Source organism: Lepisosteus platostomus, chromosome 7 (assembly GCF_059453375.1).
Source record: "Lepisosteus platostomus isolate fLepPlt1 chromosome 7, fLepPlt1.hap1, whole genome shotgun sequence".
Classification (NCBI taxonomy): Eukaryota; Metazoa; Chordata; class Actinopteri; order Semionotiformes; family Lepisosteidae; genus Lepisosteus; species Lepisosteus platostomus.
This window is the reverse complement of record NC_142617.1, coordinates 40,857,379-40,873,269: the sequence shown is the minus strand read 5'-3', so window position 1 is coordinate 40,873,269 and position 15,891 is coordinate 40,857,379. Positions and strand designations below refer to the sequence as shown.

The 15,891-nt window shown below is 41.6% G+C and overlaps 1 protein-coding gene across 1 annotated transcript in view; it reads left to right on the top strand.

Annotated features, from left to right (window-relative positions):
- Window positions 1-2,434: 2,434 nt before the first annotated feature.
- Window positions 2,435-15,891, top strand: part of cdk18 (cyclin dependent kinase 18) — a 63,566-nt gene continuing 50,109 nt past the window's right edge. Inside the window, exon 1 of the mRNA XM_088640349.1 lies at window positions 2,435-2,642. The gene's annotated coding sequence lies outside the window, so the exon portion shown is untranslated. The remainder of the gene's footprint in view (window positions 2,643-15,891) is intronic.

Genomic DNA, 15,891 nt, shown 5'->3' with positions numbered 1-15,891 from the left:
CAGGAAAGGGCACTGTATTTCTGAGCAGAAGAGGAAAACATTCCAGTAAAGCAAAGACCCTTTGACAGTTAACAACAGTTACTAAATTGCACATGCATATTCAGTGACCCTGAATGATGTCTGGTGACAACGATCCAGAGTTTAATAAACCCACATTTCTGCCCTTTCTTGTCAGAGCAAACCTCCCCACGCCCACTCTGGCACTTCTCAGGAACCTCTTAGATCGTTTAAGGGCCGGTCTGATTGGGTCTAGAGTGACTGTTGTGCCCAGCAGAGGGAGACGGTTTTCCTGTGCCTTTTGCCCTCCTCTTCCCTTTTTTTCACTGCATGCATGAAGTAATCCTGAATGCTGACTGGTTCTGCCTCCTCAATATTGCACATGACCTTTCCATTCACCTCCTTTCTGGGCTCAGTGCAGTGTTACAGTCTGGGAGACGGGTCTGCAGCTTCATGACAACACCAGCCTCTCTCACCAGTAAAGCCTCAGTGCAGAGCCCTGTTAGCCACTTCAGATTAAATTATTTTATTGCATTTTCTTTTGGATTCTTGTAGTTTCTACAGTATTCCCTGCCCAGGTTTAAATTTCTAATCAAAGACATATATACTGTACGTTTTTTATTCCCAGCTGAAGGAAAGAAATCCCCAAGGCTGATTGAACTGCAGAATAACATTTTGATTTCAGACTCTCCTTAATCTTTATTTAATGGAGTCAAAGAGGTGTAATTGGGTGAGAGATGATAGCAATTTACTCCAAGGCAGGTCACTGTATTCCTAAAGGAAAAGACAAAGCACATTTTAACAGTTAAATAGCCCGAAATTTTTTACTGGATGGGTACATTTAAAGCTGCGCTATAAAGAGCTTTGATGTCGTTTATTTCTAGTTCTCTACCAGTATGATTTTCTCCCCCCATTTCTTCAATCAAAACGTTGCTGAAAGACATCTCGCAGTAAAAGGTTTTGAAGATGTATCCCCCACAGAGTTTGAAACTGAACACAGTTGTCGATGTGTTCCTGGCAAATTGACTTTGGAAGCAACAGTGCAAACTGGAAACAATGTAGACAGCATTGTTCTCAGGGAAATAACTCCTACTGCGCACTTTAACCCTCAGCTTCACGGGGGGAACACCCTGCAGCTATGCTAACAGCAAAGAATGACGGACAGTGAATTTTATTTCTCTGCTACTGGAAGCCATTTTCGATATTAGTAGGTGAAGAAGTAAAACATTCTTCTATATACAACTGACTACAATTAATTAAACCAGATTAAAATCTGTTGTGTAAAGGAAGGTTTTAAGACGGAGCCTAGCCTCTAATATGGGGTTGAAGGCTGGCCTGACAACATGGTTTCCCAGGATTTGTAGGTTTGGGTATTACTAAGATCTCCCACAGAATACTGTGCACCACTGTGGTTGCCACATTACAAACAGACTGATTCAATTTGTTAAAATAGGTTTATTCAGTTAATTCATGATCTCAAAGGACTGTGCCGCATGCTCAGGACACACTCAGTTTAAAACTGAACTCTCTTTATTCTTCAACCACTTAGCTTGTGAGGGGACGTGATGTAAGTATTCAAAGTCCAGAACTGTATTAACAAGCTCACAGGACATCTTTATGGTCAGTGGTGACCAGGGGGCACAAGTGCAAAATAAGAGGAAATGAATTTAAAGGTGAGAATAGGAGAAGTGTTCTTTACACAGAGACTTGAAGGAGTCTGGAACAAGGCAACGGTTTATAAGGCTGATTCAAGACACAGCTGGATGACATCCTTGGGCAAGCTAGCTGTTAGTACCCAAGGAAGCAGGAAGGACAGAATGGCTCACTTGTAAATTATCTTGTATTAAAAAGTTTGCGTCACTGGTAATGTGACTGGGAACTGAGCCGCAACTCTCCGCTTTATGCAAAGCAGTGCACCTAAACATCGGTAAACAAACCCGGCAACCTCTTAAGCATGTCAAGGCTATCTGAAGACTGAGACTCCCACTGGTCTGTACCTGGTCTTAGTAACCAGGCTTACATGCTCATTATGTATTTGTAAGGGTGCATGTGCCTTTTAAATGCCTGTCTGTTTAGTTGTGTAAAATCTCTTGTAACAGCAATACCCAATGTTCCCAATTGACAGCACCACTTTTTCTGAGATTGTGTTGGCTTGTCCTGAAATGGAAAGAGACCTGTTCTTTCACAAGTAGTCAGAGCTGCTAATTCAACACCTTCCAGAGGCAGCAAATAAAAACTCAACACATTCACCTCACAGGCAGAAAGCCCTGCAGTATTATCTCTACAGAGTGAGAAGTACTTTCAGCACTGTGTAGGGCTGGTTAAAAGAGGCTGTCTGTTCCTCTCCTGTCATTGGCTGTTGCTATAACAATAGAGGTGGGGAGGCAAGCAGGAAGGCGGGGACAAGCTCTGATTATAAAATACTTCAGTGAAACACATTTGTTGTTTTTTTTAGTCAGAACTGTGCACATGAAGAGGACGGCTGCTTCTGACCACGGCCACAGAAAGGACCCTTAACTCACATCTCCTGCCAGCAGCAGACCTAATCATTAGTCTACACTGGGGATTATATTTCTTAGTGCTTATCAAGAGAGACCTGGAGCTGAAGGAGTAGGGCTCCTGTTCTCACTGCTATCTTCCCTCTTGTAAGTATTAAAGCCCTACTTGCTGTCTCTGTTAAACATCTGCATGTGATTAGAAAACTAGAAACAGTCACATTACTGCCCCTACAGGTGTGTGTTGTGTTTCTGTTCCAGGCCAAAGTATATCCAAAATATATCTGTGTACAAGGGAGATACAGGATTGTGGTTTAGGGGATGGTGTGCAAAGCAACAGTATGTTCAGTAGCTCAGTGGCTGGAGTGCTGCACTGCAGTGTGTGCACTGCTGGAGTGCAGGTGTTCAGTGGTTCTGTGTTTTCAGAGTGCTGGGCTGCAGTGTGTTCAGTAGCTTAGTGCTGGGGTACAGTGTGGTCAGTGGCTTAGTGGTTGAAGTGCTGTACTGCAGTGTGTTCAGTGGCTTAGTGCTGGGGTACAGTGTGTTCAGTGGCTTAGTGGTTGAAGTGCTGTACTGCAGCGTGTTCAGTGGCTCAGTGCTGGAGTGCAATGTGTTCACTATCTCAGTGGTTGGAGTGTAGAACTGTAGTGTATTCTGTGGCTCAGTGGCTGGCTTGCTGGGTTGCAATTTGTTCAGTAGCTCAGTGCTTGGAGTACAAGGCAGCTCTGTGTTGAGTCGCTGAATGGCTGGAATGTGGAAGTGTGGTGCAGAAGTATCTAAAAGAAGCATATTCAGTAGCTATGTGGTTAAATGGTTGGGATTTTGGGCTGCATTATGTTGGGTAGAGTAGTGGCCAGAGTGCTACTAGTGTGTTCAGCAGCTCAGCGGTTGGAGTGTTGAGGAGAAGTATCTCTAGAAATTGAATGGTTAACAGTCCTGGAAGCAATGAGCTCAATGGGTCAGTGAATACAGTGCTGGAATGTGGAAGGCAGTGGGCTTGGTTAAACAGCTCAGTGCTCAGGTTCCTACTCTGTATTATAAAACTGAAGGTTCAAACTATTAAGTGTCTGCAGTCCTGGCCTACATCTGGTACCACATTCAAAAATTCAGTGTAGCAGGACTAGTGCTTGAACTGGTTAAGGAACATATTATGCAAAATTCACTAAATGCAAATTGTTTTAACTGGAGGTCTATTCCCACTGCTACAGCATGAAATTTTAAAGTGCATTTTATGCTGAGATGTAACCTAGGTTGTAGAAACAGAGTTTCGCATTAGATTTTTGCATGCTATCAACTGCAAGAGTTGAAGAATGATTTTTTGAAATTTTACATTGAATCGAACCTGCACCTTCATGCAAGTTAAAAATACAAAATCGTTGTTTGGAAAGTGAAAAACCAAAGTCATAAATGCCAAAACTCTGAAATAGACAGAAAAATGCATTTTGTATTAACTGAGGCTACCACGTTCTGTGGGAAATGATATATGTTTAAGGATGCAATGCAGTCATCTGTGAAAAAGGTATATACTGTAAAATTATTTATGATTGGTTCTGCCAAGAGTCTTGTCTTCATAGGTGGCAGTGCTGTGTCATTGAAGCTGTTCTTAGCTGGGTGCACGTCTCTTTTCTAGTTTCATATGTTGAACACTGCCAGTCAGTGGTAAGATGCAGTTATTACAATTGTTGGCCAGTGGAACTACTTAGCTAAACACAAAGCAACAAACGTAATCAATTAACTGAACCATTAATTGGCCAAGGGAAAAGGGACTGGTTTTCTAAGGCAGCAAATTAAAATGATAGGGTGAGTTTTAAATACATGAACACAGAGCTTCTGGCCCATTACATTACAACACATGAGGACAGCACTCTGGTCTTGCTGGCCAAAGAATCATCCAGGAACTATGAGAAAATGCACTATTTTAGGCCTTTTAAAAAATGAATTCAAATTAACATTGAACTCAAGGAAATAAAATAATTTATAGGACAGTATCTCGGCACACTTTGTATTTCCTAATAGAGTTTCTCTGTATGGGCCTCATGGAATGCTGAGACTTGCTCTCATCTGGTTAGATTTTTGTCTGTAATTACCAACACATTCATTTGTTAATTTATGTTTGGGACAGGCATGCAGGACGGAATTGCAAGAGTGCAGAGAACAGTTCATTAATCAGATTGTAGTGTTGGGCTGCAGTATGTTCAGTTGCTCAGTGGCTCTAGTGCTGGACGGCAGTTTTTCAGTATCTCAGTGGATGAAGACTTGGCAGGAGGGAGCTCAGAACTATGTGCTATCAATTCCCGTTATAAATATCTGTAACAGAGGCACCACTTATGCCAGTTCAAACACCAACATCTAATTCACTGTAATTGTGTAGCGTAACCCAGTGTTTATCTCATGTTCAGGTGACTTTCATTTGCATTCTTACAAAAACATTGCTTGGAGCTTTTTGAAATGATTTCATAGAGATAAAAGCAAAAACAACTTGTCGCTTTGCCTTTGCATTCCTGTTCCTTTGACGGCTGTGTTTTTAACAGCACATGAATCTGCTTGCCATCTTCTTCAGGATTCAAATCCAGGGAGACTGTAGCTGTGAACAGAATGCTGTTACACCTTGCAGTTTTGGACGTAACCACGAAGCATTTATATCTTGTTTGTAAGCCTTCAGCAAACTAATGAGAACCCACAAAGGAATTGTGTAAACCTAGCATTGTAATAGCTCTCTATCAGGAGGCTATTAAACTGAATGAATGCAATGGATTCATTAATCACAGGCAAGCATTCATTTAACAGAGGCCCTAGGTGATTAGTGATGTTACAATATAAATCACCCAAGCACCAAAATAAGGATTAGAAACAAAAAGATCCGTGACCAACTGAAATTTTAATGATAAATCTCTTCTCATTTTGTTTGTTTAGTATTGAAATATCGGACATTTGGAAGAACAGACACTTCTAGGTCAATTAGAGTCAGTTCCTGTGGTTTCAATGGTGGGAAGATAGCCCATTAAATTTCATCATTAAATGAATTTAATGTGGGAGTTCGCCCACAGATGAAAATCAAGCCCCCTGTGTTCATACCTCAATGATATAGACTAGGATGTCTTCCAAATGAAAACAAAAGAACATCAGATCATGCTACTGGAGGAGAGAAAAGTTTGTGAAAGCAGGAGTTCTGATGGCTTTGCGCTAATGGGCATCAGACAGTGATGTTGAATAATCCGAATCTCTCTCCCATGCGCTGAATCAGTAAGACCGTCAGATCGTGTTGTACCCAAGAGTGAGCCAGGACCCTCCTCAGCATGTGCCCGAGCAGTAGCAGCTCTGGAGTCTTGCATGTTCACACAGACGTCATGGTCACCTGCTTCTGTCCTTCTACTGTCTCACAGCCAGCACGGCCAGCACTGCTCGATCTGGGACCACAAGTGCCCCCATTCCCCAGTATGAACTTTACTGTGGTGTTAGCAAGGCTCAACACCACAGAGACTATATTAAAACATATTTACAAACATACAAGCATTTATTTTTTCTATGTATAAATTATCTTTACATACGCATTACTAAATATGGAAAGATGAATGCTTTGATGCATGGAGGGATCTTTAATATAATCTTTAAAAATAGTAAATTTGCATGTTATTGCTTAATGAACTATATACTATGACACTATATACCAGTGTCAGATCAACAAGTACAGTATTAAATCCCTACCTTTTAAAAACATGCTTTTCCAGTATTCTAGAGGTACATATTGTTATAATATGTGTTATATATGATACAGTACAGTATATTGCCTACACATACAAATGAGGGTACAATTGCCCTCTACATTTTGAGATTCATTCATGCCATACGGATACTCTGGTTCAGATGGAGCTCTGAGGGTTTTGAGCTGTACAAAGATTTGCGTTTTCATGCCTGGAGATAAAGGCCTGTGCATTTTCCTTAACAGCCATTCGCTGTTGGTGACTTAAAAACCAAAAGGTTACATCTATTATTGCAGAGTAGAGGTCTCTGCTAAAAGCCAACAAATCCGGGAGCATCACGCTGTCCATGCAGCAGAGGCAAGAGAGAAAAGGTGCTGGCTGAGCAAAGACAGCTGCTTTGGAATAATAAATACACGTAAGTTCATAGCAAGAAAGTTCACAGCAAGGAACAGAGAAATAAGGCAATTTGCATAGCAGTAGGGCGAGGTCTGCGAACACTAATGCTGAATTTGTATCAGGGGGCTGGGAAATAAATGACAACTGGGCTCCTTACTTACATCACAGACAGGTGACGTCCTCATCGCTTTGGCCAGCCAGAATAGATCAGATGACTGTTCCCCACACCATCTTCGCCAAAGCTTCAAGAAAAAATCTTCCTATAAATGACTCAACAAGTCATTAGTTGCAGGAGCAAGCAATACCATATTCTTTTTTATTGTATTTATTTTATGTGATGAGTTAGCCAGGGAAAATCTAATCTGTGTTGGCTGTGCTTTGTCCCCATGGCCCAAAGACAGCTAAGTGAATGAATTCTCCTGAACAGCATGTGAGCCGGCAGTGCTGAATGTAGTGTGACCATGGGCATGGAAGTGACTTTCTGCAGAGGTTCAAGGACACGCTGAATTATGACAGTCTTGTGGTAAAGTGCATTTGAAGTCTGGCTCATTTGAATCATTTGTCATTCCAATGCATTTGTTTGCACTGTACACTTCACACGATGTAAGCAGCAAGTCTGAAACTTTGAAAAGTGCATTGTCCTTTGTACTGAGCTATGCTGATTAGCTTACAAAACATCTTTATCTCGTTATGCCCTTCAGGACTGTCAGACTAGTCCCTGACCTGATATTTGTGAATGGGGCAGTTCTGTGTCCTGCAGACACCGGGTAGAGCCAGCCATTGCTGGAAAGGCAGATAGAAACTCATGAGCAGTGAACAGCACTGCTGATTGATTTCTCTATACATATACCGTATACATATGGATCTATCTTATATGCTACAATGTTGCAAAATTATTGAACTTTTATGCATATGTAGTACACAATAATGCATTAAACGTGAAAGCCAAAAGCAAAACTAAATTAATCATTAAAAGCTGTAGTGAAAAAATAGATCTTTAAATGGGTTTTTAAAATCTCAAAGCTTGCAGAGTCTCTAATGGATTAAGGCAGTGCGTTCCACGGACAGGGCACTGTACAAGAGAAGGCTCTATACTTCATTGGGTGAAGCATGGTCTTCGGCAGAGAAAGAAGACCTTAATCAGTAAATATTAGATTAAAAGATGGACTACACTCATTCAATAATAACTTCAGATTGAGAATTCAGTGCCTTTTACAACATTAGGAGAAACTTAAAGTCCTCTTAATTCCACATACAGTATGTCATCATTATCATCTATATTCCCTGTCAGTCCATTTCAGCGTTTTCAGCTCTGAACCTGCAGTAAGCATATCTATGCATTATCATGGACACATAGGTTTATGTATACATTTATAAGATTATATATGTAGATTTAGATTAAGTATGCAATTGCATACAGTTAAACAAGAAACGAAGGGGTTCATTAAGATAAAGAGTTACAACTGAGAGAAGATTCCAGCTTGATCTCTGGGATTGTTTTCCCATCAACACGGTCTTATCCCTGCCTGTCTGTCCAACGGCAATCCTCCACTGCACTCACTTCCTTAATCCATTAGGCCGGAGGCAGTGGCAGTGAGTTATTCCCAACATTTCTTTTAGGATGTTACAGGTTTTATTGTTCTACTTTCATAGTTTTATTCATAAAATCATCGGTGATACTAAATTGAAACCACTGAACACTGCACGCCCATCTTTTCTGATGGCGCAGCCTCCTTCCTCGTGTGATTTCTGGGATGCTTTTGGTCTTTCCTGTCAAGAGCAACATTTCCGTTCTATTCCAACAGTCTGTCAGGTCCTCCAGATGTCTAGTGTTCACAAAACTGCAGAAAATGTAAGTTTCAGATTAGCATTAAGTAAAGACTCTGAAGTCTAAAACAACAAAAAAAAATCACCTACAAAGCTGAACAAATAGTTCCTGTTTTTGGTCCACATCAAAGTCCCGAGTTCACATTCCATGAGTTTTGAAACAGGGTTACTAGGCAACACTTGTTTTAAGAAACATTAAGAAAAGGGCACCTGAAGACAAAGATTGTCTTGTCACGGCTAACCTATTACAGAGTGCAAAACCTTCAGACTGATAAAAATGCAGGTTTAGGAGGATGTATTTTCTTGCACAAATTGGAACACTTGCAATGAACCAGAAGAAGGATCTGCCTCCTTCTTTGTGTTTCAGAGAGCCAAAAAGACCTCAAAAATCAGTCAGGCCTGGAAAGCAGTGTGCCGTGGTTATATCCAGTTCTCTCCTGTGTCTGTTGCTGGGTTTTGTTTCATGCAGGAGGGATGGTTTACTGGTTAATTTCAGTGGTATTGTATGGCATCACTAAGAGGCAGGCCTGGACGGGATTTTACTATATCACTTCACCCCCTCCTTCCCTCTGGGAAACCAAACATGCCTGGTTTCTAGACATAGAAAGAAAGGCTGCGCTAGAACTTCCTGTTACATCAATCATTGACATGGTGTAACAATTGCCCTGGGACATCACAAACACCACGGGCCGGGTGCTTACAGATACACAATTGGAGGACAGTTAGATCCATGTGACGATAAAGTGGCAGATTTATTGCAATCAACTGGACTACGCATTGGACATTGAGCCGATTTGAATTCCCTCTCGTCTGAAAAGTGATGCACAAGTGATGCATCGTCCTCGGATGCGGGATTCAGCAGACCTAGGAGTTCTAGGTTTCAGAGAGACCGGATCCAGATGAGAACCTGCTAGCCCTCTGTCTTCTAATCCGTTCTTCTGTTTTACACAGCAACCACACAGCTGTTCTACTTAGTAGACTCTCATTCTCAACTATTAAGTAATTCAGTGGCACCCAGGATCATGCTTAGTTTCAAACTGGCAGAGTCCTGGAAATGATGAACCAGGTGCTCAAGCACAAGAAGGGTTCAGATGTGAGGCAGGCATTCTCCTTTAGGAGCTCGTTTGGCTCATTGAGAACATTGTAGAAGACACCTGAACCACAGATAAACCAGAAGAGCTGGCTGAGGATCCTCTGTCCTTAAGAGGACATCAACGTTCCAGTACACTTCCTTATTTATGCAACTCTGCTCACAGTTTATTCAAGCATCTTCCCTTTTCAATCCTGTGTCACAGCAACAGGAAGACACGCAGCCTTGATATGAGGTTTGAGCGCAAACACAACATAATTGACTCCGATTTTAATATCCGACAGACTGAGAGCGCCACACACTTCCCACCTGCCTAGAATTTTCCACCCTGCACGAATCCGTGATAAGCTTTCAGCAGTGAGGTAATCCCCCGCATATTCTTTCTGATTTTTAATATTCAGAAAGGTTGAAAATGTTCTGCTTCATATTCTAGTCTAATGTGTCAAGGGCACCTCACTGCTGTCTCATTCATGGCAGTTATCAGAGACTGCAGCACTGTCAAACCAAGCACTCACCTCAGGTAAGGCTTTTGTTCCTTTTAGTTTTAAAATAGAAAGCTTGCTTTCATTCTTCCTTTAAAAGGTGTCTGAGCCCTCCAGGGCATGAATGAAGAAACTGTGAGGTACTGACCTAAATGCACAAGGTTCAGTGGAATGATTGAAGTCTCAGTTAGATTAAGCCAGTGAGATAGGGCATTGGTCTTATCCCAACAAAGGACACAACAGGGAGAAGGAGACAATGCCAGACTGACGGTCTGAATGATCAATGACTAGAGCCAAGGACGCAGCAATGTGCTGCACTTCATTTATAGCTCATTACCTGGCCCAATCTACAATGGAAAGCATGGATTCCTTGTGCATACTGTTTCCATCTTTACAGAAACTAGGAAGTGTTTAGCTAGTTCTGCAGTAAATCTTAAATACTTCCAGGCAACACTATACATTTGGCTAATCAGGATAACGTGTGAGCACAGTTTCACCAATCTAAGCTTTAAAGGAGAAACTGTGGAACCATATGCACAGAACTCCAAAAACCCTAGGAGATAAGCTTAGCTCAATTAAAATATAATACACTACTTTTTCACTAGTCTTCTTCCTTGCTGAATGCAACACAACTCCACAGCTCAGAACTATGAGGCTTTAATTGGTTGTGAAGCGTGCAGCACAAACGTTCGTGCTCTGATTCAAACACATTCATGACAATGTTTCCTGACAGTTTCAGAGGAAACCTGCTTCCCAGACGCGTTTTCTTCACGCATGCCATACACCCTTCACGTGGGTGAAAGAGGAAGAAACACACTTTCTCAATGACCAACCTCTCCTTTTCGAGGGTTAGTTAAACACTGCAGGTTTCGCCCTGTTTCTCCTAATTGGCAACAGCTGTTTGATCAGCCTCTGTACAGGGATGGAACACCTGTTGATTCTCTTACCTGACTAAGTACTTAGTGTAACAGCCTCCAGGGTCTCCATAAAGACCTCAGTCGTAGAATGTGGACCCCTGTCAGCAGCCACAGAGTGTTCCCAAAACTCAGTAGCAAGTTGGTATGAAGGACTTGTAGGTGAATAGGAATGCTAATTTAGTCCTTTCACTGAAGTAAATATATGTATATTACTTGACAACATAATTTCAAGTTGCTCACCTTTCGAATGTGTAATGACATTCTGGTCACACTTTTCTCCCCCTCAGCACTAATGATTGAAAATCATAATCAGTAACAATGAGGTTAGAGTTAGTACTGTATATGCTGTGTAGATGTTATGTGAAGGTGCTACAGAACCTCAGTTAATCTATTAAATATCTACGAAACCTTTAATTATACAGTGTACTCTAAAGTATTACCAAAACCATCCCTAAAAACCATCTTTTAGAATTGAAAGTATTTAGTGTCTCTGTACATCTTTAGCTGCAGGAACATTCTCTGATTCCACTTTTGAATCAAGTCACAGGAGACTGACAAAAAAAAATGCTGTTGATACTGACACACCAGGATTCTTTTGAGGAAAGGCCGGATGAGATTTTGAGGCTCAACTGGCTGAGGGCAATTTCTCTGTTTTGCAACCATTCCTAACACAGGCAGGTAGGTACTTAAGGCTGGCATGTCTACCTATATCTAAAGACCTATTCTTGACTCAGAGTTACCTGGATGACAGGTGACTGCCGGCATGAGAATGAATCACCTAGTACCCCTTAGGTGACACAAGCCGGCAGTGTGGGACAGCTCTTTTTAGCATTTACCACAGAACGCCACAGTAAAACTACAAAGCACACAAAAGACCACACATGGCAATCCATAGTGACTTATTATTAGAGCAAGACCTTGGAAAACAACGCATAGCAAAGACGTTGTAGAAGTGTAGTAAAAGTGCAAGAATACAGTGTATTTCACTGTGGTGAACTTCCACGAAGGGCAGGTGAAGGGCTGCCAAGCAAGCTCTGTGGCTTTGGACAAGGGTTGTTTCCACTCCCAGAATCTCATTTAGGAACTCCAGCTAACTTTCAGCAACAGTCTTTGTAATTTTATCCCCACAAAGACCTTCTACCAGCTGCATTTCAGGAATAACAAGAATTGTATTTAACAGCTACATGGTTGAGGGGTCAGGTGGACACTTGTATGGGGGCAGTGAGCAGATGAGGAAAGACAGGAACAGAGCCTACAAGCAAATTTTATAAGGACTGACTGGTCTCTAAAATCCTCCCATTTTCAAGTTTAGCTTAACAAACGACAATAAAAAGAGAGTTTGAAGGAGTGGGGTTGGTAGCCTGCAATGAAAGAGTACTGTAATAAACGTTCAGCCAAGTTCAAGTCCTACTTTTTAAACTAATGTAATAAATATTGATAACATCAGTGTGGTTACAGGGCATAATGTTTGAGGAACTACATATTCAGCACAAATTTAAAGTGGATCATCTGAAAACAGTGAAAATCAAATAAACCTCTTTGTTTCTAACAAAACGGTTTTGCACTGAAATGTTTTTATGAAATGAGTGTCATGAGCAAAGTAAAATGGCTGAAACCGACTAGGAAATTGGGTGTCTCTTCTTCCCCTCTACAAACAGCGCAAACGATGGAACCCACCTCATTCTTTGGTGCTGCGTCTGTGCCGGTTTGTGCCGTTGAAAGTAGCGTTTGTGCTGCTTTCGTTCCCGAGATATAGCGCCTTCTTGTTTTGCTTCTCTGTTTGAATTTCTCTGTATTAAATGCAAGATCCACGACCGGTCAGAGAAACAAAATTGCAGAACTGTTACTCTCACACCCGTAACAGAGCGCTTGAACTCGGCAGACAGGGTCTCTGGAGGTCAAGGTTGCCGTGCATGGTCACGTGATCACCAGAAAAAGAAGGCGCTATATCTTGGGAACGAAAGCAGCTGGGAAGCTACTTTCAATGGCACAAACCGGCACAAATGCAGCACTATTGATGAAGGGGGTTTCATCATTTGTGCTGTTTGTAAGGGGGCCAGCATCACGGATCTTGTCTCTTCCCCTGTTTTTATGCTCCAAATTCACATTTTCTCTCAAAATCCAGGTTTTCAGACTTTTCACAGCACAGCATGAATCAAACTTGAGTAAATTTTGCCCTTGGCTGACATCACAATATGTCTGTGTGTGCCTGACAAGCCAGAGCTGTAGTCAGTAAACAAGATAAATGGAGCGCATCCTGATTTGGAACATGTTCCTTGCAGAGCAATTAAGTGCTTCGAAACTGAGCAAAATTAGAATGAAAGGGTCATGCTCCTATTTAAGGGAGGGTTTTCTTTTTTAGAAAAAGGAAAAGAATATTAAAAAGATTGTGCTCGCCAGTGCTGGCAGAAATGAAACCTCCTGACTCCTCTACTCTCACTTGTCTTAAAAAGCATTAATTTGCACAGTGATCTGAGTGTACAAAAGACATGCAAATTGGAGACTGCCTTGGTGTACTGCACTCCTACAGCTGCAGCCAGACCCTAGAGGGACCCACTTTAATTTTCCTCCCTGTCAAGACAGTCTGATGCTTCTGCTGCCACTGCACCTCTCTGCCTGTTGCCGACGCATTATGGGGCTGGATGGGATTTTAGTCAACTCCCAGCAGTTCTTCTTTTTAACATTACGAGAGGTCAATCAATTTTGATCCTCTGTCAGACACAAAAAAAAATCATTCTCTTATCAGGTGGTCTTCAATGTATACATTTCGAACATATACAATTAACGCCCATTGAAAAGGAGACATGCAAAGATCTAGATTAAGAGCAGCCTTTGACCGCTTTGCTGAGTGTAACTTCCAATGCCAGGTCTCGCTGGCTGCTGCTCTTATGTTTCCTCAATGAAAAATACTGAGCTGGTGATTTGTGAATGGTCAGTGGGTCTAAGATCTGAGCTTGTGATTTGTGAATGGTCAGTGGGTCTAAGCACTAGACTTATGGACTTTTAATTTATGAATACATCTAATTTGGCAGACAAAAGTAACTGCAGCTGTGTTTTATTGCCAAGAATGAGCCCTCTTAAACATCCACTGGCTCTCAGTTCAAGCTGAGCTATCTCGGGACCAGGGGCAAAGCAGGGGCTATAACTTGAGAACTACGGTGCTAGTAACAGCCGCCTTTGTTAATAATCCGTGTGTAAAGCTTAGAAAGTGTAGGAAAAAATCACTATGCTTCTTGCTTCCATAAATAGTCTCACATGTGTGACATGCCTGAATCTGACAGAAAAAGCTTGTGCTTTTTAGACAGATTTACATGTATCTTGAAGAAACACAATGATGTTAAAGTTGTTACACTTTACATGAGCAATTTAAGGTTTAGTATATATCCAATGTCACAGGAACTGATTAAACTGCAGCTTCCTTGAAAAAGTCTCAATATCAAAGATTAGAGGATAACCTCTGCTTAAGCGTTTACATCATCAGAAAACCAGCAAATCAAGTTATGAGTTTCTTTCATAGCAATACTCATTAGATTAAAAAGAAGAATATCTTCTAGATGTTATAGCACAAGATGTCTACAATGCCACAACAGTGCTGATAATGACTAGATATTTTAACTAGTGTCTATAAAATCCCTGTGCTTAAATATTAAAAGAAAAAGATAAGTAATTTATCTTAAATACTTTTTGGATTTTTTTCATCTCACAGTGTCAAACCTTTGAGGCTAAATAGTGGCAAGGTCTTGGTTTACTTTTAAAATCACTCTTCACCAACTCTTCAAAGAATAAACCAGAAAAGTCTTGTATTATATTCTTCTCTAAATTTTGTCAGCTCCGTGAAGTTGCCCCCCCTACAGACAGCACAAACGATGAAACCCACCTCATTCGTTAGTGCTACGTTTGTGCCGGTTTGTGCTACTTTCGTTTCCGAGATATAGCGCCTTGGGTTCCCGGTGATCACGTGACCTTGCACGGTGACTTTGCCCTCCATTGACCCCGTCTGCCGAGCTCACGCGTCTGTTACCGAGAGTAACAGTCCTGCAATTGTGTTCCTTTGTTTGTCCGGGTGGGGGACGGGGGTGGATTTTGCATTTAATATCAGTGTCTTCTGTGCCGTTGTGTGAGCAGGAAAATTATATTTGTCACGAATATCACATACCCTAATCAGAAGAGTTGCGGGTGTAGTCTCAAAAAGCGAACACTAGCAAACAATTGCATGTTCTTACCAAGAGGCTTTAACGAGCACGTCTTAATACTTCATAGCGGTGTGCTTTTTAAAAAATCTGAAGAAGTGATCAGTTTCTCACCGTCTCCTTCTTAAACACGCCCACCAAGGGACGTCTAAAGATTCGACCCGTCAGTCGAGCCACGTGTTCAAAAAGGCTTGAATCTGCTACTTTACGAACAACAAGACCACTGTTGCACTTTTTATGCAAAGCACATTCTTTAACGTGAAAAAGAACCAGCGTGTTTTAAGGGGCACTACGTACAAGGTTGTCGCGGGTAGTAAATAACACATCCGAGAAGCAACACTGGAAAGTCCACCGTCTCACACCTGCGGACAGCGGCAATATTGGAAACATATTTTTTATTTTCACATAACAGAAGAGAACATATATCTGAATTCTTTAATAAACTGTCATTATCCGTGTGTTTGTATTTACAGGGGTCTTATGCGCAAACATGAAGCGATGAGCTCACAGTCCTTTTATCTTTGTGTTTCCGGCCAGTCCTTGTTGTAGAACAGCACACACACACCTGCCCTCTGAAGACACCGGTATGGGTGTCTGTGTTAGATCCTCAGGTGAAGTCGAGTCTTCTGCACTCTGCAATGTAATGACCCAGACATGTTTGCTTTTCCAGTTCCATGAAGTTGCCCACCCGCCCGTCGAACAGCACAAACGACGAAACTCACCGCAATCGTTACTGCTGTGTTTGTGTCGCTGTAAGTAGCGTTTGTACTGCTTTCGTTTCCGAGATATAGCGCCT